The sequence below is a fragment of the Lepisosteus oculatus genome, chromosome 9 (genome assembly GCF_040954835.1).
Source record: "Lepisosteus oculatus isolate fLepOcu1 chromosome 9, fLepOcu1.hap2, whole genome shotgun sequence".
Lineage (NCBI taxonomy): Eukaryota > Metazoa > Chordata > Actinopteri > Semionotiformes > Lepisosteidae > Lepisosteus > Lepisosteus oculatus.
Window position 1 is genome coordinate 24,360,835 of NC_090704.1, and position 22,090 is coordinate 24,382,924.

General features: G+C 37.8%; 1 long non-coding RNA gene and 1 pseudogene across 1 annotated transcript; both read left to right on the forward strand.

The window, feature by feature from the left end:
* LOC138241282 (deoxyribonuclease-2-alpha-like) overlaps positions 1-19,978 on the forward strand; it is a 129,345-nt pseudogene extending 109,367 nt beyond the window's left edge.
* On the forward strand, positions 9,906-11,329 carry LOC138241142 (uncharacterized). Its single transcript, XR_011190321.1, has 2 exons — positions 9,906-10,109; positions 11,099-11,329. It is a non-coding gene; the product is annotated as an uncharacterized lncRNA (long non-coding RNA).
* Positions 19,979-22,090: the final 2,112 nt, after the last annotated feature.

Here is a 22,090-nt window from a genome sequence, read left to right on the forward strand (position 1 = left end):
TTTAAAGTAACAGCAGAATGAGATCCTTGGATCAATTAATCAATTTCTTTTCAAAACTAGTTGAGATTAATGGAACAAACTGCACATGTTATTAAAGTCCTGGTTCCATTCAAGAAATAGCAGGATGAGATCCTTGAATTAACTACTAAGAAATTAGCTAAATGGGCCAAATGTAACCTCTCGTGTTCTTGGGTATTAAATGGTATCTAAAGAAGCTACACAAGTTATATTTTTATCCTTTCTTATGTTTAAATCAACATACCAAGAGAAAAACATTTGACTTAAATTGTTGTATAAATAAAAGATTGAAATATTCTATTAATCAATTTGTTCAAGAATTGGGCTTTACAGGATGTTAATAAAGCACCTACAAACTACCTCAGACACAAATCCTAAACCTAAATTACTACTGAATATAAATTGATGCTTTACTAACATCCCATAAAATCTCTTTTGAAAGAAAGCGATGCTATGAAACCTTAAATCTAAAGTGTAACCGCAGAAACATGTAGGAAAGTTCAGTTGCCAGGTGGCAGATTGAGAAAGTTTCACCAAAACAAAGTATGCTTTTTTATATAAATACATCTTCAATTGGGAAAGGCTTTGAGTAAAAATAAACTGGATATTGTTCCACAAAATCTTTGTGAGAAAGTGGGTCTTGCTGGTTAGAAACAGCCAACATACAATAGAGTTAGACTTTGTAAAAATTAAATAAATTCAGATTCTGAGAGGCTCAATAAGTGCTTGTTCAGAGTAAATCAGACATTGTTGTCCAAGTTTCAGCAGTGATACATAATTCACTGAATACCAATACCAACACCAACAGGGTTGGACACTTTGGGATATCCAAGCGATCTCAAACGCGTCCGATAACTGCAACCTCTATGACCAGCTGGGCACCAGTGCTCTTGTACTGTTGTCAGTGAAAGAAAAACCATTAGTACAACTTATGCCAACTCTGACACTTAGCATCACTGTGGGGCTGTGAAGCACATATTTTGAAGAAATAAGTACATTTCATCATCTCTTCCAAGCTGGTACAGGTCTGGAACTGTGATAATTAATTTGTGATTTTAAAATGTAGAGGCATGCAAAAAATTAACTATTGATTCCAAATATCTAAAATGAGAAAAATAGCTGATGTGACATTTTCACTTCCCAGGAACAAACTGCAATAATGAAGCACAGAGATTGTTTATGGATCATGGCAACTGTGTTCAATACTGTTTCTGTATTTTGAATTGGAGAATAGTTTCTAAAGAAGCGATCAGTTGGGAAACAAACGTGATCCATAGACTTTACTGATTTTTTTTTTTCTGCAGACTCTAGCTCTGCCTTGAGTGGTGCTCACCGTCATTAAATCTAGAGCATTTTGCAAAGCTGGTGAAAGTTTACCCTGCTAAAGATGTCAGGGGCAGCTGCTTAAACCAAGGCTCTTTCCTGGGATAGCATGTTCTCTGAGCCACACACTGAAGGTCTCTGTGGAAGGTTTGGGGGACGTGATAGTCAAAAGAGTATACATGGATATACTGGAGTTGCACAGCTGTAGAGACAAGAATGAAAAATAACCAAGAGTAAGCATGGCATTTTCATACATCCAGGTCAAATGCCCCCTTTCTTTTTCCATTAGTCTGGAGAGTTTTCTTTATTTATTTTCACTTGTTAAACTATCCTCCAAGTTCTAAAATGTTGACATACATTTTCAGCAGCCACAATACACATCATTTAGATTTAATTAGAAAGTCTAAGGCTATTTTGGTATTTATTTTCATCTGTATACACAATGAGGTGTAAGTCTATTAGTGTCCACCTATTCTCAGGGTTATATTAAGCTTCCATATGAAATTGAACCACCAACAGAAAATAACAGAATAGACTGCTTTTTGCCCACAGGTAAATTTAGAATAGGAAAAGAAAAGGTGCTCCAAACCAGAACAAGAACTGCAAATAACCAATACTTGAATCTTAAAATCTGGAAAAATTGTACCAAAGGCTTTCAGAAAGTGATAGACAGCTGTGATGTCAATGCCATGGACATACTAAAGCTCAGCTATCAAACTTGTTCAAGAAAAGGTTCACACAGCTGTATGTACATGTGAACGCCTACCTATGTCCTTGAAGGTGCTGTATGTGTAAGTCCCGCAGAAGAAGGTCTGTGCATTTTCATGCCCACTGGAGGGCAAGAATGATGTAGAATGATTTTTCACATCTGGAAGTTCTGGGGTGCTGTGAACCAGCCACACTCCTGTCTGTCTAACATCACAATCCCTGAAAAAGGTCACACAAGATATATTCAAATCTCTTATCCTTTTTGATCCGTCTGGTTTTTCAGTTTCAATGTTTTTAAAGGACAAGTCTGCTCTTTTTGAACAGAGTCTATTATCAAGCCTGCTTCCAGCTGACGAAGTCAATTAATCAATTAAGTTCAAGAATCAAACGAACTGTATAATTGATCAAACTAAACAAAAGATCTTCTATTTTGGGCTAGTTTTCAGTTCTCTTAATCTGACTTTTGGCTTTTTTGTCCAACCGAATTAAACTGAACATACTTCATGGCCAAAAGTCAGATTAAGAGAATTGAAAACCACAGTCCAAAATAGGACTATTCTTAATCCTATTAATTGTTTTCATTTCTTTTCAACTGACAATTGGCCATGAAGTATGTACATTTATCTCTTAATCTCAACAATTTAATTTACTGTATTCATTTAGAAATGGGCTACTGTAAATTCAATTCAATAGAGCCCACAACAAGCATCTTTAGTTTTGTTTTACCCAGCAGATGAATTTTTTATTACAAACATCAGTATTATATTGACTTACAGAAGTGTTTTTCAACTCAGTGATTTTCACCAGGAGAAAAAGCTTTGAAGGCAACAGATTTGTTCTTAGCTTATGTGATGCCTCAGTCAAAGAAATGTAAAGGGGAAAAAAATAATGAACAAAAACAAGATGGAAATATATACTTTAAAGCTTTATGATTCAAGTTTTAAAACCAGAAAACACAGAAAGCTGGTGTTGGTATTCTAAAGACACAGTATATACTTCGGACGTGCCATCATGTCTTGACCATACACAGTAAATCCTAAAATAAATGTTTTCTACTGAATCAATGATTTGGACAACATCTGCAGAATCACACGTGTAAATGTTCTACCCTGAAATAGTGTAAATGTTAAAATATTTTATTTTAGAAATATATAAAATGAACAATTCACATCCTGCATATGTAGCAAACATTGCACTTGGCTTTAATCATAGGAATAAGCAAGCAAACCCAGCAAGTATTACAGATACAATTCTATTGTTTGTTGTGCTGTCTATGATGTTTTTTCCCCCCATTTTCTGTGTCCTTCTGTCTTGTACATTATAAAATGTTACTTACCTTAAAGTTTGTATTTGTATTGCACAAAAGGCTTTTGAATTATAAGAGAAACCTGTGAAAATAAACAAATCGAAAAGACAATGTATATCCTGACCTCACTTTCTGGGAGATGACACAAATAATAAATAAAGGTTTCTTACCTTTTTATGAATGAAGGACAAAAAAGGCTGCAAAGTCTGCCCCACTGCACTCTTGGAGTCATTCACCAATTTCTTCCCATATACCCAGCCATTGGTATGGTCATCCATGTAGAGGTATCGCAGACCTCTTCCTTCATCGTGGTCTGGCAGCTTATACAGAATAAACCTGTATGATTCCAAAAACACATAAAAGAGTATCACATCCTGTATACTGCTCTAGAACTGTGACACTGTACAATGTGTCCTGGGTGTTGGACAGTGTTAACTGTTGAGATCACTAGAAAATAAAAAGGGCACTTAAACAATACTAGTGTCTGTTGCCAGTCTGTGGGTGCACTGGTGCTTCTGGGAGATGAACAGAACCTGTGGCAAGAGAAGAAGGGTCAAGCAGCCTTGATCATTTCTAGGTGATGTAGTGGCCTACAAAGCAAAAATAGCTCTTGTTTTTAGGGGTCCCCCATGTTTGACATGAGCATTGTGGCAAAACTGGAATAATCTTATGTGATTAGAGCTCATTTTCTGCATTTTAAACCAGCAGAGCTCTGTAGAACTGAACTGCAGCAGTTGACAAAGAGTCAACAGTTGACTAAAAGAAGCGAGGCAAGGCAAGCATCTCACAAACATTACTCTCCTCAAGAATACATTCTGGTGAATCGTTTCAAAACGAACTATTGAAAGGAAAAAAAAAACTTTCAAATCCAATAGTAATTTTTTTATGACAAAAAAATCAGACGTTGTACCCTGGATTTACAGATGCAGCCATTCAAAGTGCGTGGCACAGGCACGTACCGGGGGTAATTGGCTACGTCATCGCGCATCGTGACGCGAGATGATGCAAAATACCGCGGTACGTGATTGGTTGACCGACGGGCACTCGTGGTGCGTTGATCGGTCGTAGAAAGATTTAAATGTCTTTACTGTGCCAGTTTAAGTATTGAATATTTATATGGAATTTTACCACTGAAGGGAAATCTTAGTAGCTGAGCATAAAAAGAATAGGAGCATACTGTAACGTGTGTGAAGGCCATAAATGATATTAATTTTGGAACATAAACATACAGTATATGGCTGGTCTCGGTACTAAACAATACACACCAGTATTTTTTCTCCCTAAACATTTTAAGCTTCCAAGTCTTTAACTAATGTGATACTGGAGTCAACAAGCATACTTTTAGAATTTGATTAAAAGGGAATATAATATGGAATTGTGTATCTAAAGAAATTAATAAAGATATCATTATATTCATATACCGCAACACAAGAATAGTACACGCTGTACATTGTCTGTTGATAATGTTTCTGTAGTGCTTTTTCAGCACTCTGCATATGACCTTGCCGGTGGCGCTGTGGGTTAGGTTCCTGACTCCCACTCTGATCGAATTTAAGTAATTTTAATAACAATGAATAGTCACCTATGCGTTACAATATAAACATTTATATTGATTTAAATCACGTTTTGATTTAAATCGCAAACGTGGGTTTAAATAAATGTTTTTTGATTCACAATCAGACAAATGCAACATAAATTGATATCTTTGTCTTCTAAGTATCTTAATAAACTTTCAGCATAGCTTTCTCCCCGTTTAGATTTATTTTTTCTTGGGACCTTGGGATCAAATGTGGAAAGATTATATTGTAACCATTTTTATTTTTTAAATACATTTTAGAAAAGTGTATTCTATACTAAAAAGCTGTACACCACCTCCTATAAAGATACATATTGTAATACTTTCGGGTTCGGATAGGACAGACACAAGAACTCAGACTTGCGGAGTCAAAGCAAGTTAAAGCCTTGATTTTATATATCACCTTTAAAAGTGGCATCTCAAAGCAAAGTAAATACCCAACACTGATTGTACCCATCTGTCCCCATTGTACCCAGAGAGCACAGCCAGGACAGACAGGCAAATAAGATACACTCCACAGACATTCACAACAGCGAAATATCATAAAACGTTTGCACATGTAGTTTAATTATTTGTTTTTCAGGAAGTTAAAAAAACACTTGAATTACTTATCCAGTCTCTCGAAATAAAATTATTTTTCAAGCAATGCAACTAACGTCAGGCAACGTGTTTTTTTTAATCCAACATTGACAGCCACATCTTAAATCTTGTCAGTCAGTTCTTTTTTCTCTATTTGAATTGTGGCGATTCAAACAACCTGGGATAACAAGTGGCCTCAAAGTCACCTAGCTCACAGAGCTTCAACAACAGATGACAATTCCCTTAGTCCTTCCTTAGTCTTCCTGAAATTGTCAGATTATGAGTGAATAAAAGCATTTTATTAAAAACGTTTTAATCGCGTATCTAAGGAACTAGCAGTATAACCTTGTTCATGCACAAACAGTGGCATGTGACATTATTAATTTGGGTGTCTCCTCTTGCCAGAAAGCTCTAAATTGCATTTTGAGTGCGGTTTTTGACTTTTTTTAAATTGCAACCCATAAATAAAGGTGATACTGTTTAGACTTTTAATTATTTTAAACTGTATTACAGCAGCACAATGCACAATGCAACGTAGATCGCTATCTTTGTCTTCTGCGTAATAATGTTCACCTCTCTGTCCAGCAAATTAACAATAGTAATAATAATGAACTTTATTGTATATGGCGCCTTTAAAGGTGGCTCCTCAAAGCGCTTTACAGGATAAAAACAATAACAACAATAGTGTCAGGCTGGGCAAACGATTTTTTTATAGAAATACAAAATGAGATATAATGATGTGTTCCGGTTTAGACATTAACGAGTACAACCCCCCTCTCTGCGGGAGTGCTGGCTGTGACAAATTAAACCGGTTTCACAGGTATTTTCAAAGTAGAAGGGGACAAGATTTCCAGCGAAAGACACCTCCCCCCCTCCAAAAGTACAGTACTTACTAGTTAAGAAAGCTAGGCTACTCAATGAAATCGCTTTAACATGCTAATACGTTGGTGTAACAGTCCGGGCGTGGCAAGCTTGTAATGTCAACCCGACATTTACGGCGAAAGGAACCCTTCTTTCATTGGAAGACAATGAACATATTCTAGCCCTAAATGAATTAATAGCAAATATGGTTTACATAAAAGACATTTTTCCAAGAAAGTTTAGCCTTTGTCACTAATGAAACCACTAAATAAAGACATAAATATAGAAATCTTAAGATTTTTAAAATACATGACTTTGCTAAACTAATTTAAAAATAAAAACGATTACAAAGGCCAGCGGAGAGAGACAACAGGGGAGGGATGTTGGTTTTACATAAGGGGCGGGGCTATGGAAATTAGGTCTGTTTGGGAATGTGGAGTTACATGTTCTGGCTGTTTGTGAATTATCGTTATTGAGTATAGAGTGTTGATGTATTGATTTTGTGTAATGCTGTATGTTGAAAATTGGATTTTGAGGAGGGTTTAGTTTTGCATAAGGGGCAGGCTATGCTAATTGTAGGAATTTGAGAGAGTTTTTGGTTTGTATTACAAATAATTCGTACTAGATATTGAGATTTGTTGTTGTTTTGTTGAGATTTAACTCCGCAAATCTGAGTTCGTGTCCGTCCTATCTGAGCCCGAAAGTATTACAATATGTATCTTTATAGCAGGTGGTGTACAGCTTTTTAGTATAGATTACACTTTTCTAAAATGTATTTAAAAAATAAAATGATTAAAATCTAATCTTTCCACGTTTGATCCCAAGAAAAATAAATCTAAACAGAGAGAAAGCTATGCTGAAAGTTTATTAAGATACTTAGAAGACAAAGATATCAATTTATGTTGCATTTGTCTGATTGTGAATAAAAAAACACATAAATTTAAACCCTTGTTTGCGATTTAAATCAGTATAAATGTTTATATTGTAACGCATAGGTGACTATTCATTGTTTATTAAAATGACTTAAATTCGATCATGTTGTGATATTTAGAAATATAAAAGTCAATTAATTGTCCATAATATTGCTATTCTATTTTTTCAAAGAAATGTCGCAATACACGAATATAATCATATCGTTACATCAGAAATTGAGAACAGTTCTTCTGAGGAACTGAAAAGAGACTCCCATCTTGAAAACAGTTCTGAAATCAAACCACTCAGTGTCCCTGTAGAACCGTTGAATATTGAACCGGTTTCCTTAGTTGGGCTCCAGGAAATGTCTATGGCTAAATCAACAGAATCACTTAATATGACTTTAGTGTGTACTGAGACTGTGGAAAACATCATAACACAGCTGCTATTGCAGATATACCCTACTTTGATAAAAGAGGAAACTTCTACAGAAATCCCAGGGAAGATGTCTGTGTCTTTGCTGAGTCAGATAGCTGTGGACCTCTTTGACAGTGTGTTGCAGGACTTGTCCGAAAAACAGGAGATAACAGTTGTGAAACAGGATAATGATGTGTTTCATGAACCACACAAGATTTAGCAGGTTGCTAGCTCTGTTCACAATGAATTGCTGTGCCAAACTGGATCCCAACAGGTTCTACAGAAAGCTGTAGCCACCAGAAATGAGACAGTGGTCAAAACCATAATCAGTTCTATGGTGACCAACATTTCCAAGCTGACACATTCAGCTTCCCGATGTTCATCCCTTTCACCAGAGACCAGTATTAGCAGAGAAGCAAGTAAGATCGTTGAGGTGAGGGGTGATACTAACATAACTAGTGAGCACAACAAAGAGGCAATACCCAGTCCTCAGTTTTCTGAAGTTTCTCTTGTTTCTTCTGAAATAGTACATGGAATCACACATAATCTGCTAAAGGAAATTCAGCTAAACTGTTCCAGCCCTGAGTCCAGTACTCCTCAAGCTGCCATTGATATGGAAACCCGGAGCACTGAGCAGCTCATGTGCACCAAAATGGACCAGTTAGAACCTTCACCTGTTATTTGTCGAACAGTCAGAAGTAAAAAACGACAGTCTTCTATGACAAAGTTTCCAAAAGGCTTTTCTCCAACAGTCCCAAGTGGTTTTGAAAACAGTTTCCAGCCAGAAGACACTATGGATAAGCCCTGCTCATCACGTTCCCTAGGAGAAGCTGTTGGTGTGACACCTTGTTAGCTTCTGAGACACGAGAGAAGCCTGGAGATTATCTGGTTCAAAGAGTCCAGGATCTAGAAGGAGTACAGCAGTGGTAAGGCTTTAGGGAAGAAAAGCTCCTCGAGGCCAGACTGTATTAAAACACGACTTCTGGAGTCCTCTTAGCATGATGTGGTTGATGAGGTATGACCAACAGTTCCAAACCTGTAAAAATTTCTCTTATGAAAGTAGGATGGACCTGTTCTGTACCTAATTAACAGACATTTGTGTAGAAAGTACTGGAAAATGGAACTTTTATTTTGTAAATATGATGATAGTTATGTTGTGCATTTTCCTTTACAATAAAACTACAAATCCAGATTTGTTTTCCCTAATACTGTGTAACATCTCAGAAATATCCCTACTGTCAGTTCATAGCATACGTTCTAAACTCACGTGTCTGTGGATGTCAGCTTTATCACTTTCTTATTCAATTAGTACAAGAGCAATCAGGTGAGTTAATGCTACTATAGAGAGACTTGCTCAAAGTATTGTCTACATTTCCAAACTGATGTCTGCATCATAAAAAAAACTGAGATGCATTATTTTCTATACATGCAATTGTAAACATTCACATTGGTTTATTATTTTATATTTCATTGTCTGCCTTTATTCCAGTGTTAACGTCAGTGCTAAAAACATATACACACCCCATAATCCTTATCTTCTTTTCAGTAAGAGAAGTGTTACTTGTTTTGATTTACACTGAACAATCACTGAACTGTAACTTTTTGTTTTTTTGTGACAGGAGTTGCCCGGACACTCATCTTGGTATGTGTACAATCCCAGCCTTAATAAGGACAAAAATCTCTGTCCAGCCCAAAGCAAGAGTGGTCTGCGCATTGACATAGCAAAACATTACAGGACCCCAATGCAACTGACCAAAACTCTAAGAGCGAAGGGCTTCTCTCGCACAGCAACATCCCCTTTGCAGTTAATATGCCGGATGAAGATGTGAATGTGAGCCAGAAAGTCAAGAAACATCCTTTGAAAAAGTTTGGCTCCATGATAAAGCATAAGATCATGGGTAATAGGTCAAAAGACGTCAGAATTCAGAATGAAACAAATCCATCTTTGGAAAACTTAAGAGCCCAGGGAACATCCAGTGGACGTGGGAGCTGTGAAAGCTTTGGACCATTTAAAGTGCCTGATGAGTACAACAAGCCTCAAAAACACAAGGTATGGATTAGATACCCAAACTTAAATTATTAATTTGGACATTGTATTTTTAATATTAGCACTACAGAAATTATTTGAATAGAATGCTCATTTGTACATCAAATAACACTCTAGAAGACATTCCTATTAATTGCAATCAACAAGAATAGCAACTGCTACTGTATGGTGGCCAATGCTGAATGTTCTGTATGAATAATGACTACAAATTTATCAAGATCAATACAGTACGTAACAGTTCAAGTATAATAGCTGTGGAAGAAATATTCCTAAATTGTTTTCTTTGTGTGCTCATAGTTCTTCAAAAAAAGTTTTTAGTTTGGACAGATTCAGTAGGAATAAGCCTCAGAACACTCCATATGGTGAGTATTTAGTTTGTGACTTGGATTTTATTTTGTGTAGCACATTAGTGACAAGTGTGGTTCAGAATTAGACATTGGATGGAATTTATGTAGAATGGGGGAATTCATCCTAAATTTAGAATCCTTTAAAAAACAAACTGATTTGTATACAAATTGGCCTTGGTGTTCTGCAAACGTCAAGTTTTATTGACTCTGCTACCTCCATAGGAATGGTGAGGCAGAACTCTAAACTCCACTCTGATCAAGTGGTTACCTGTGCACCTCTACTCTTCCCTGATCTCTCTTCTAAATAGTCCATTGTCCAGTGCACCAATCTTTGGCAGTCCTCTTCAACAGTACTCTATTTTCTCCATTTTCAGTGCCCTCCCTCATTCCCTTCTACAGTATCTCTCGGTATAGTAAATATGACTAAATGTGACTTATATGATAGATATAAGATTTAAGCTAATACGTCTTCCTTCTTTTACAAGTAAAGTTATGAAAACCACTTTAGAACTAAACAACAGGATCGCTCATATGAAAATAAGACCCTAGCAGTAGTCAATATGGTTTTAGAAAAGGTCATTCTTCCTTTACCATCTTGTTAAAATTCTTCAAACAAGTCACAGCAGTAAACACACACAGAACGTACAAAATGATATGATTAGATTTTAAAGATGCTTTTGATAATGTTCTTCTTAAATTAAAGGCAATAGGCATTTAGGGAAATTCATGTATTGAACTGGTTAAGGGACAGGTAATAGTACAGATCAGGGGTGAATAGTCCAATAGAAGATGACAGGAATAATAGTTATGAATGTGATTGAAACGACTGAAAAACAGTTGTCTAATAGCCAAATTACCACACACCTTTAATCAAATAGCTTCTTATTGAATAAACCTGACATTCAGATGCCTCTGGGTAGAACTGTATCCAAAGTCTATCTGACCTGCTGCCATGGAATAAAGAAACTCGAACAGTGACATGTCAAACCACTCTGTGTTTCCAGGGATCCCTGTAATTCCAAATTCAGGAAGATGCCAAAAAAAACATCTTTGCTGTCGAAGATGTCGACTGCTGTATCCAGAGCCTTCCTGTAATAATCCATCTGCCACCATCAAACATGTTTAACATGGAGGGGAAACTCCTTGCAATGAAAACTCAAAAAAGGAGTTCTAATGATGGGAACCTCATTTGCCTAGCTGATCTACTGTTTCTGAAATAAAAATAATCGCATTCATGTTTTTGTATAATGTTGTGTTATTCAAATAGGTGAGCACACTACCACATGCATGACCAGACACTTTTCAACTAAATCACAAAATGGTTTGTTAGTTGTCTGTAAATATCTTATTGGTGTACTATACCATTAAAAAAATAAAACAGTCTTGGCCTTCATAATTCTATTCATAGTTATAGCAAGACCTGATTTACTGTAAGTATTCAAAATCCTCAAAGCTACTGACCTACAGTAGTGCACTTCATAAGATTTAGTAGTGCAGCACGAACTAGGGGAAACTATTTGGATTTAAAAAATATAAGAGGTTTAAATAATCTACCAAACAGGGAAATGCATATTTTTATTCAAAGGGTTTGGGGCCTGGAACAAACATCCCAACTGTGATGTGGACGCCAATATCCTGACCTCCTTGAGGAAAGGGTTAGACTAGATACATGAATGAATTGGCTACTGAAAAACCAGGCAAGCCAGATGAACTATCAACGTTCTACTGTGCACCAACAAGTGCACCTAATGAACTTTCGTGTGATTGGCAAGTTGCAATGCCTCACTGCACAAGCTGTATTGCCGGTCAGAGGGCTTAAAACAAATTGGCAATTTATCTACTCTGTGTTTTTGGTTTCCCTTCGGACCGCTTAGGGGAGCGAACAGTTAACGGACCGCGGTGAGCAACAAGTCCCGAAACGGTTAGCCAGCATCTTGATACTGTCTGCAGGAGAGAGTAATTTTAATATAATTTGTCTTCCTGGAGATTGATTTAGATTATTCGGGAAATACAAACCACGATCATAACATTTATATTTATAGACATACTCCAATATGGCGTCTCGCTCTCCATCGTCTTCCCCCGACTCTGCTACGGGTTCAGGTACCGACCCGGCTCGGCCAGACACAGGAGAGCCGCTCGGTGGGTCAGATTCGGATTCAGACTTGGGTCTCGGGGAGGAAGGTTGCGGTGCTGGTGACCTGGGGTATCGCCTGGAAGAGACGGAGCTCGAAGCCGAGTTTGAAGCGGCAGCTGAGCGGCTCCGTGGACTGGTGCAGACAGCGAGCAGAGAACGGCTGCTTTACCTGTACGCCAGGTATAAACAGGTAAAGCGACCCCAAACCTTTGGCAACTCTTTAATAAACTGAAGCAAAGACGTGTTTGATGTGTTTTCGGGCTCAAGATCAATTAGTTTGAAACCTTAAAAATGTGCACTCAGCATGTGCATAATCAGCTGCTGTCATGTAGTTGGTGACCTTCGTGTTTATAAAGTACTGAGTACGTTTGAATGTAGAAACCACTAGCAATATTTTCTAGTTCCCCAAGGGATCGTTTTAACTGACGAATGTTGAATAGAAGTGTACAAAACGACTTATCTGCTACTCTCCAAACATTTTGTATTACTGACAAACCTACTGGCCACGTATACTGAGATATACATTATTTATATGCAAAATTTAGAAATAAGCAGTTGGCATAAATGAACAGGGTAATAAAATATATATCAATATATATATATATCATATCTAGCACATTTAAAAAATAAATTGAATCATTTTCCACACAGTGAGCATATTGCCACTGTGAATTTAAAATAGGAATACAGTTAAATTCCAGTGGATTTGCTGTTTGAAACAGCCATTGTTATCCTGTGTTCACATGATGACTAGCTAATCATATTCTTAAAGTTTGCTTCTTCTCATTGATACCTTTTCAGTTGTTGAATATGTATTCCTTTTAGAAAGCGATAGCTAAAGTATTGTGCACAAACTCATTTTAAGTTACACAAGGCAAGAGACAAATCTGTGCGACTCCACAAACCCACACTAAATATAGGTTTCAGTGTTGTCCAGAAAAAAAGAAAGGTAAATGTGTGAACTTTCACAGATATTGTAAGAAACCCAACAGACCAGGGAGTGTAAGTAGGATTTCAGTTGTTAAAGGCTAAATAACATCCTAGGCAAGTAAGATCTGTCAGTCAACTTATGGGATAGACTATGACTAAATTACATACCCGAGAAGCTGAGTTCTAGCATTCACAATCTCCTTGCCGAACTGTATTAAAAATAAAAAACAAAACATTTGCCCTACTGAAAAGCGGTTAAGAGTTTCTACCAGCTGGGCTCTGTAAGGCTGCTGATGGGTTACACATTGTGCTGTGATGCTGCAGGCAGGCCTGGAAGCAGCTTGGGGACATGAGCAAAGAACAGGCCATGCAGGAGTATGTAGCGTGTGTGCATTCGCTGGACCCAGAAGGAGGCCAGAAGGTAGGGACTTCTGACTCAATTTCACTTAAACCTGCTATTTGTTTGGTGTCAGCTTTTGGGCGCCAGGATGATGTCATGCATTGAGAGGGCGAACTGTCTCTGGGACAAGCTGTCAGATTTGTTCTAGAGATAAACCTGTTCCTGGGATTCCTACAGTACAAGAGACAGTTTCACATGATTCATCAGTAAACTACTAGCTACTAGCAACCTAATGAATACGGTCACTTGAGCAGCCCACTTGTGTCTGTAACCTCTCTTGCGTTTTTCAGTTCTTGGCAGTTTGTATACTGAAGTAATTCTGGCAGTAATTTGTAACATTAACCTCTCTCAACACAGCACCGTCATCTTACCTAAACAAAACATGAATATTAATGATCAGAAACTAAGGCCCACTTTAAAAATCACAAATATGCTCCTTAAAAAAATCACAGAATCGGGTTCCAGATAGCTGCATGTTTTGCTTACTCAAAGAGCAAAAGGTCTGTTTTCTACCAAATGTTACCAAAAACATCCCTGCCCACTTGCAGCTGACAGGACTTGGCTGTTTCCCCATATATACTGTATGCCATATACAGTGCCTTGCGAAAGTATTCGGCCCCCTTGAACTTTTCAACCTTTTGCCACATTTCAGGCTTCAAACATAAAGATATAAATTTTTTATTTTATGTGAAGAATCACCAACAAGTGGGACACAATTGTGAAGTGGAACGAAATCTATTGGATTTTTGAAACTTTTTTAACTAATAAAAAAATGAAAAGTGGGGCGTGCAAAATTATTCGGCCCCCTTGCGTTAATACTTTGTAGAGCCACCTTTTGCTGCGATTACAGCTGCAAGTCGCTTGGGGTATGTCTCTATCAGTTTTGCACATCGAGAGACTGAAATTCTTGCCCATTCTTCCTTGCAAAACAGCTCGAGCTCAGTGAGGTTGGATGGAGAGCGTTTGTGAACAGCAGTTTTCAGCTCTTTCCACAGATTCTCGATTGGATTCAGGTCTGGACTTTGACTTGGCCATTCAAACACCTGGATACGTTTATTTGTGAACCATTCCTTTGTAGATTTTGCTGTATGTTTGGGATCATTGTCTTGTTGGAAGATAAATCTCCGTCCCAGTTTCAGGTCTTTTGCAGACTCCAACAGGTTTTCATCCAGAATGGTCCTGTATTTGGCTGCATCCATCTTCCCCTCAATTTTAACCATCTTCCCTGTCCCTGCTGAAGAAAAGCAGGCCCAAACCATGATGCTGCCACCACCATGTTTGACAGTGGGGATGGTGTGTTGAGGGTGATGAGCTGTGTTGCTTTTACGCCAAACATATCGTTTTGCATTGTGGCCAAAAAGTTTGATTTTGGTTTCATCTGACCAGAGCACCTTCTTCCACATGTTTGGGGTGTCTCCCAGGTGGCTTGTGGCAAACTTTAGACGAGACTTTTTATGGATATCTTTGAGAAATGGCTTTCTTCTTGCCACTCTTCCATAAAGGCCAGATTTGTGCAGTGTAAGACTGATTGTTGTCCTATGGACAGACTCTCCCACCTCAGCTGTAGTTCTCTGCAGTTCATCCAGAGTGATCATGGGCCTCTTGGCTGCATCTCTGATCAGTCTTCTCCTTGTCTGAGCTGAAAGTTTAGAGGGACGGCCAGGTCTTGGTAGATTTGCAGTGGTCTGATACTCCTTCCATTTCAAGATGATCGCTTGCACAGTGCTCCTTGGGATGTTTGAAGCTTGGGAAATCGTTTTGTATCCAAATCCAGCTTTAAACTTCTCCACAACAGTATTACGGACCTGCCTGGTGTGTTCCTTGGTCTTCATGATGCTCTCTGCGCTTTCAACAGAACATTGAGACTATCACAGAGCAGGTGCATTTATACAGAGACTTGATTACACACAGGTGGATTCTATTTATCACCATCAGTCATTTAGGACAACATTGGATCATTCAGAGATCCTCGCTGAACTTCTGGAGTGAGTTTGCTGCACTGAAAGTAAAGGGGCCGAATAATTTTGCACGCCCCACTTTTCATTTTTTTATTAGTTAAAAAAGTTTCAAAAATCCAATAGATTTCGTTCCACTTCACAATTGTGTCCCACTTGTTGGTGATTCTTCACATAAAATAAAAAATTTATATCTTTGTTTGAAGCCTGAAATGTGGCAAAAGGTTGAAAAGTTCAAGGGGGCCGAATACTTTCGCAAGGCACTGTACATTGTCTTTTCGATTTGTTTATTTTCACAGGTTTCTCTCATAATTCAAAAGCCTTTTGTGCAATACAAATACAAACTTTAAGGTAAGTAACATTTTATAATGTACAAGACAGAAGGACACAGAAAATGGGGGGGAAAACATCATAGACAACACAACAAACAATAGAATTGTATCTGTAATACTTGCTGGGTTTGCTTGCTTATTCCTATGATTAAAGCCAAGTGCAATGTTTGCTACATATGCAGGATGTGAATTGTTCATTTTATATACATCTAAAATAAAATATTTTAACATTTACACTATTTCAGGGTAGAACATTTACACGTGTGATTCTGCAGATGTTGTCCAAATCATTGATTCAGTAGAAAACATTTATTTTAGGATTTACTGTGTATGGTCAAGACATGATGGCACGTCCGAAGTATATACTGTGTCTTTAGAATACCAACACCAGCTTTCTGTGTTTTCTGGTTTTAAAACTTGAATCATAAAGCTTTAAAGTATATATTTCCATCTTGTTTTTGTTCATTATTTTTTTTCCCATTCACATTTCTTTGACTGAGGCATCACATAAGCTAAGAACAAATCTGTTGCCTTCAAAGCTTTTTCTCCTGGTGAAAATCACTGAGTTGAAAAACACTTCTGTAAGTCAATATAATACTGATGTTTGTAATAAAAAATTCATCTGCTGGGAAAAACAAAACTAAAGATGCTTGTTGTGGGCTCTATTGAATTGAATTTACAGTAGCCCATTTCTAAATGAATACAGTAAATTAAATTGTTGAGATTAAGAGATAGATGTACATACTTCATGGCCAATTGTCAGTTGAAGAGAAATGAAAACAATTAATAGGATTAAGAATAGTCCTATTTTGGACTATGGTTTTCAATTCTCTTAATCTGACTTGGCCATGAAGTATGTTCAGTTTAATTCGGTTGGACAAAAAAGCCAAAAGTCAGATTAAGAGAACTGAAAACTAGCCCAAAATAGAAGATCTTTTGTTTAGTTTGATCAATTATACAGTTCTTGTTTGATTCTTGAACTTAATTGATTAATTGACTTCGTCAGCTGGAAGCAGGCTTGATAATGGACTCTGTTCAAAAAGAGCAGACTTGTCCTTTAAAAACATTGAAACTGAAAAACCAGACGGATCAAAAACGATAAGAGATTTGAATATATCTTGTGTGACCTTTTTCAGGGATTGTGATGTTAGACAGACAGGAGTGTGGCTGGTTCACAGCACCCCAGAACTTCCAGATGTGAAAAATCATTCTACATCATTCTTGCCCTCCAGTGGGCATGAAAATGCACAGACCTTCTTCTGCGGGACTTACACATACAGCACCTTCAAGGACATAGGTAGGCGTTCACATGTACATACAGCTGTGTGAACCTTTTCTTGAACAAGTTTGATTGTTGAGCTTTAGTATGTCCATGGCATTGACATCACAGCTGTCTATCACTTTCTGAAAGCCTTTGGTACAATTTTTCCAGCTTTTAAGATTCAAGTATTGGTTAATTTGCAGTTCTTGTTCTGGTTTGGAGCACCTTTTCTTTTCCTATTCTAAATTTACCTGTGGGGCAAAAAACAGTCTATTCTGTTATTTTCTGAATAGACTGTTTTTTGCCCCACAGGTAAATTTAGTGGTTCAATTTGGTGGTTCAATTTCATATGCAAGCTTAATATAACCCTGAGAATAGGTGGACACTAATAGACTTACACCTCATTGTGTATACAGATGAAAATAAATACCAAAATAGCCTTAGACTTTCTAATTAAATCTAAATGATGTGTATTGTGGCTGCTGAAAATGTATGTCAACATTTTAGAACTTGGAGGATAGTTTAACAAGTGAAAATAAATAAAGAAAACTCTCCAGACTAATGGAAAAAGAAAGGGGGCATTTGACCTGGATGTATGAAAATGCCATGCTTACTCTTGGTTATTTTTCATTCTTGTCTCTACAGCTGTGCAACTCCAGTATATCCATGTATACTCTTTTGACTATCACGTCCCCCAAACCTTCCACAGAGACCTTCAGTGTGTGGCTCAGAGAACATGCTATCCCAGGAAAGAGCCTTGGTTTAAGCAGCTGCCCCTGACATCTTTAGCAGGGTAAACTTTCACCAGCTTTGCAAAATGCTCTAGATTTAATGACGGTGAGCACCACTCAAGGCAGAGCTAGAGTCTGCAGAAAAAAAATCAGTAAAGTCTATGGATCACGTTTGTTTCCCAACTGATCGCTTCTTTAGAAACTATTCTCCAATTCAAAATACAGAAACAGTATTGAACAACACAGTTGCCATGATCCATAAACAATCTCTGTGCTTCATTATTGCAGTTTGTTCCTGGGAAGTGAAAATGTAACATCAGCTATTTTTCTCATTTTAGATATTTGGAATCAATAGTTAATTTTTTGCATACCTCTACATTTTAAAATCACAAATTAATTATCACAGTTCCAGACCTGTACCAGCTTGGAAGAGATGACGAAATGTACTTATTTCTTCAAAATATGTGCTTAACAGCCCCACAGTGATGCTAAGTGTCAGAGTTGGCATAAGTTGTACTAATGATTTTTCTTTCATTGACAACAGTACAAGAGCACTGGTGCCCAGCAGGTCATAGAGGTTGCAGTTATCGGACGCGTTTGAGATCGCTTGGATATCCCAAAGTGTCCAACCCTGTTGGTGTTGGTATTCAGTGAATTATGTATCACTGCTGAAACTTGGACAACAATGTCTGATTTACTCTGAACAAGCACTAATTGAGCCTCTCAGAATCTGAATTTATTTAATTTTTACAAAGTCTAACTCTATTGTATGTTGGCTGTTTCTAGCCAGCAAGACCCACTTTCTCACAAAGATTTTGTGGAACAATATCCAGTTTATTTTTACTCAAAGCCTTTCCCAATTGAAGATGTATTTATATAAAAAAGCATACTTTGTTTTGGTGAAACTTTCTCAATCTGCCACCTGGCAACTGAACTTTCCTACATGTATCTGCGGTTACACTTTAGATTTAAGGTTTCATAGCATCGCTTTCTTTCAAAAGAGATTTTATGGGATGTTAGTAAAGCATCAATTTATATTCAGTAGTAATTTAGGTTTAGGATTTGTGTCTGAGGTAGTTTGTAGGTGCTTTATTAACATCCTGTAAAGCCCAATTCTTGAACAAATTGATTAATAGAATATTTCAATCTTTTATTTATACAACAATTTAAATCAAATGTTTTTCTCTTGGTATGTTGATTTAAACATAAGAAAGGATAAAAATATAACTTGTGTAGCTTCTTTAGATACTGTACCATTTAATACCTAAGAACACGAGAGGTTACATTTGGCCCATTTAGCTAATTTCTTAGTAGTTAATTCAAGGATCTCATCCTGCTGTTTCTTGAAAGGAACCAGGACTTAAATAACATGTGCAGTTTGTTCCATTAGAAATTGATTACTTGATCCAAGGATCTCATTCTGCTGTTACTTTAAAGGTTATTGGAAACGGTTGTCATTTAAATACATTTAAAAAAAGGTTATGTAGAAAAGGAACAATCCAGTAAGTTTCAAACACTGCCCTTCAAAAGCAATATGTCACACTTCACACTTGATCTACTGTATATTGGTGGTGCTGATTTAAAAAAGAACGTTCTGGGTAGCAACCAATACAGTACAGCATTCAGAGAGGGGGGGAAGAAATACACATTCACTTGTTCTCGGTTCCAGTTTGACGTTTTGGTAGCAAGTGCACTTCCTGTTTTTGGTTGGGTAGAAAGTGTGTCTGGGACAGATTCTTACAGGGAACCTGTGACACTGTTCCATTTCAGATCTCTATTCAGGTTTGCTGGTTAACTACTTAGAAGACGACTTCTTTGCCAAAAGCTGGGGGAAGCTTCATCGGCCTCTGCCGTCGAATTGCTCTGTGGCGCACAAGGTGTACAACGTGAAGACTATGCAGCTGCCAGAGGCCAGGCCTTTCGGCATCATGGTGGACCACTCCAAGTGGTGTGTGACGAAGGGTGGGGGTCCGCACTGGACCTGCATCGCGGACACGAACCGAGAGATCAGGCAAACGAGAAGAGGAGGCGGGGCTGTGTGCACAAGCAGGCCTGGAGTGTGGAAGGCCTTCCTCGCGGTAGTTGACACATTTGAGGACTGCCAGTAACACGTGGCTGGCACAAATAGACGAACAAGAAAGGGCTGTTTTCAAAAAATACTGCATAGTTTTTCCAAGTCAAAGCAAATGGTGGTAAGTAATATGTAAGAAAACTCTGCAGTAGCTCAAGTAGGTAGTGCGTCAACACGCGTAGGCCGCAAAGGAGAAGAAAAGAAACGGGAACTGACACCTGAAGAAGACTCTACAGCTGAAATGAATTTTTGAATTAAGTACTGAATATATGGGGGGTGGGGGGGGGGGGGAGAGTCAAATTATTTTTGCTGAGGCGATATACAAATATTTAAAATCATAAAAGTACATTCTGTTTGTGTTTCTTTAAAGGCTTGTTTGTAATAATGGATGGATATGACCAGCCTTCCATTATTCCTGTGGCCCCATTAGGCAGTTCATATCAAGCACAAAAACGGACGCTGACGTTATATTGATACTAGTAGTCCTGTTCGGCACATATCTGTGATTTTTGTTTCTGTGGATGCGGGGTTTTTTTTTTTATGCAGAAACACATTTTATGTTCACATTTTTATAAAGAATAAGGTTACAGTGCCATGCTGGTGTTTCGACCTGGTAAGAATATCTTAATTCTATTAAACCTTCCAGCATTCCTTAATGATTTACTGATTTTTAAGTCAAAGGCCATACGCCTAGCTGAAGTTAAAAAATATCTGAGGAACTTAAACCATTATCAAGCTGGCACTTGCAAAAGTAGGCATGTCTCTAATGTTGGGTAGGATTGAGTTTCCCCTTGAAATCTTGATTTTCTGACCTGCTCAATGCCTGTGACCTTACAGTGATGTCACTCACAGTCGTGTTCTTCTCCAGTGGGTGATCTCTCTTTATAAGCTCAAAGCATGTCAAGCGGGGAAAGACTCTCTCTCATGAGTATGTCAGAGGAGTGTGTGCACATTTCCTCATCCTGTTTCAATTGTGTTATTTTACCCTTTGCTAATCCGATAGGTAAATATTAAACCACATATAAGCCATGCCCGGGAATGTAGACAGTGGAAACTGAAAAATAAACTTCACTTGGCACAATTTACCATTCTTCCCATTTAAAAAATGGCTCTTAGTTTTTTAATAAATGCGTCTAAAAATATACCCGTCTCCACACACCTGAAGAAGGCTTCACAGCCAAAACGTCATATTAGTTTATAGCCGTATCTTTAATTTGTAAAAAGCAGTTTTTTAGAAAAAAAAATATGTATTTCTAATATCACACTTAAAGAGGGAGTACAAACTCCATTGAAACAGATGCCCACAGCCACAATTTAACGGCAGCTGATTGTCAGAGCCACCTGAGAAGTGACAGAGAAAAGCCTAATTTTGCAGGGAAATGGTTGTTCTCTTTGAAAGATTCAATTGAATATATGGTGTGGCATCGCCGGGGGAAATAGGTGTAAAAGAGATTTAACTCACACCACACTGAACCTGTGTTCTTCGTCCGTTTGTCTCTCCAAATCCGTTCCGCAATCCGTTGCCAGTATCCTTAAGTCCCCAAATGCGTATGTCCACACTTCTCCGCGCCGTATCCAAAACCCATATCCAATAGTCCGTTATTCTTAAATTCCTTCCAGTACACTCCTAAATCTCTCGTTCCTCCAAAACGCTCTCACCTTACCAGCTTCCGCCCGGCTCAGTGCTTCTGTGGCATTTCTATTCCGTTTCCTGACGGAGCTCACCTGTGTCTCATTGTTTCGCCGATATATCTTTTCCAACAGCGGGTCAGCCAAGTATCCGTGGCGGCCATCTTGCCTATACATAGTAGTATAGACAGCGTTTCGTTACGAAAATACCAGTTATAAATGACCCTTCCCCTGGCCCTCTTCCAATGGAATTAATATTCTGTTTGAATGTATCTCATGAATGCTGTTAAATGATAGTACCTCTACCGTATTAACTACATGCTTCAAGACTAACATTGAGCAAATTACATTCTAAAGGCTAAATACTGTATGCAGTACAGTGGGAAATATTGAATTGTTTTAGGAAATATAATTTGTCTTCTATTTACAGTGGTTATCCAGAAATAATAAATGTATATACCATAAATTTACTGTGTTGCCAAAGCAGGACAGTTCCCCCTAGTTGAAATATGTTTGCACCGCTTTCCTTGTGCTACAAGAATATTTGCCA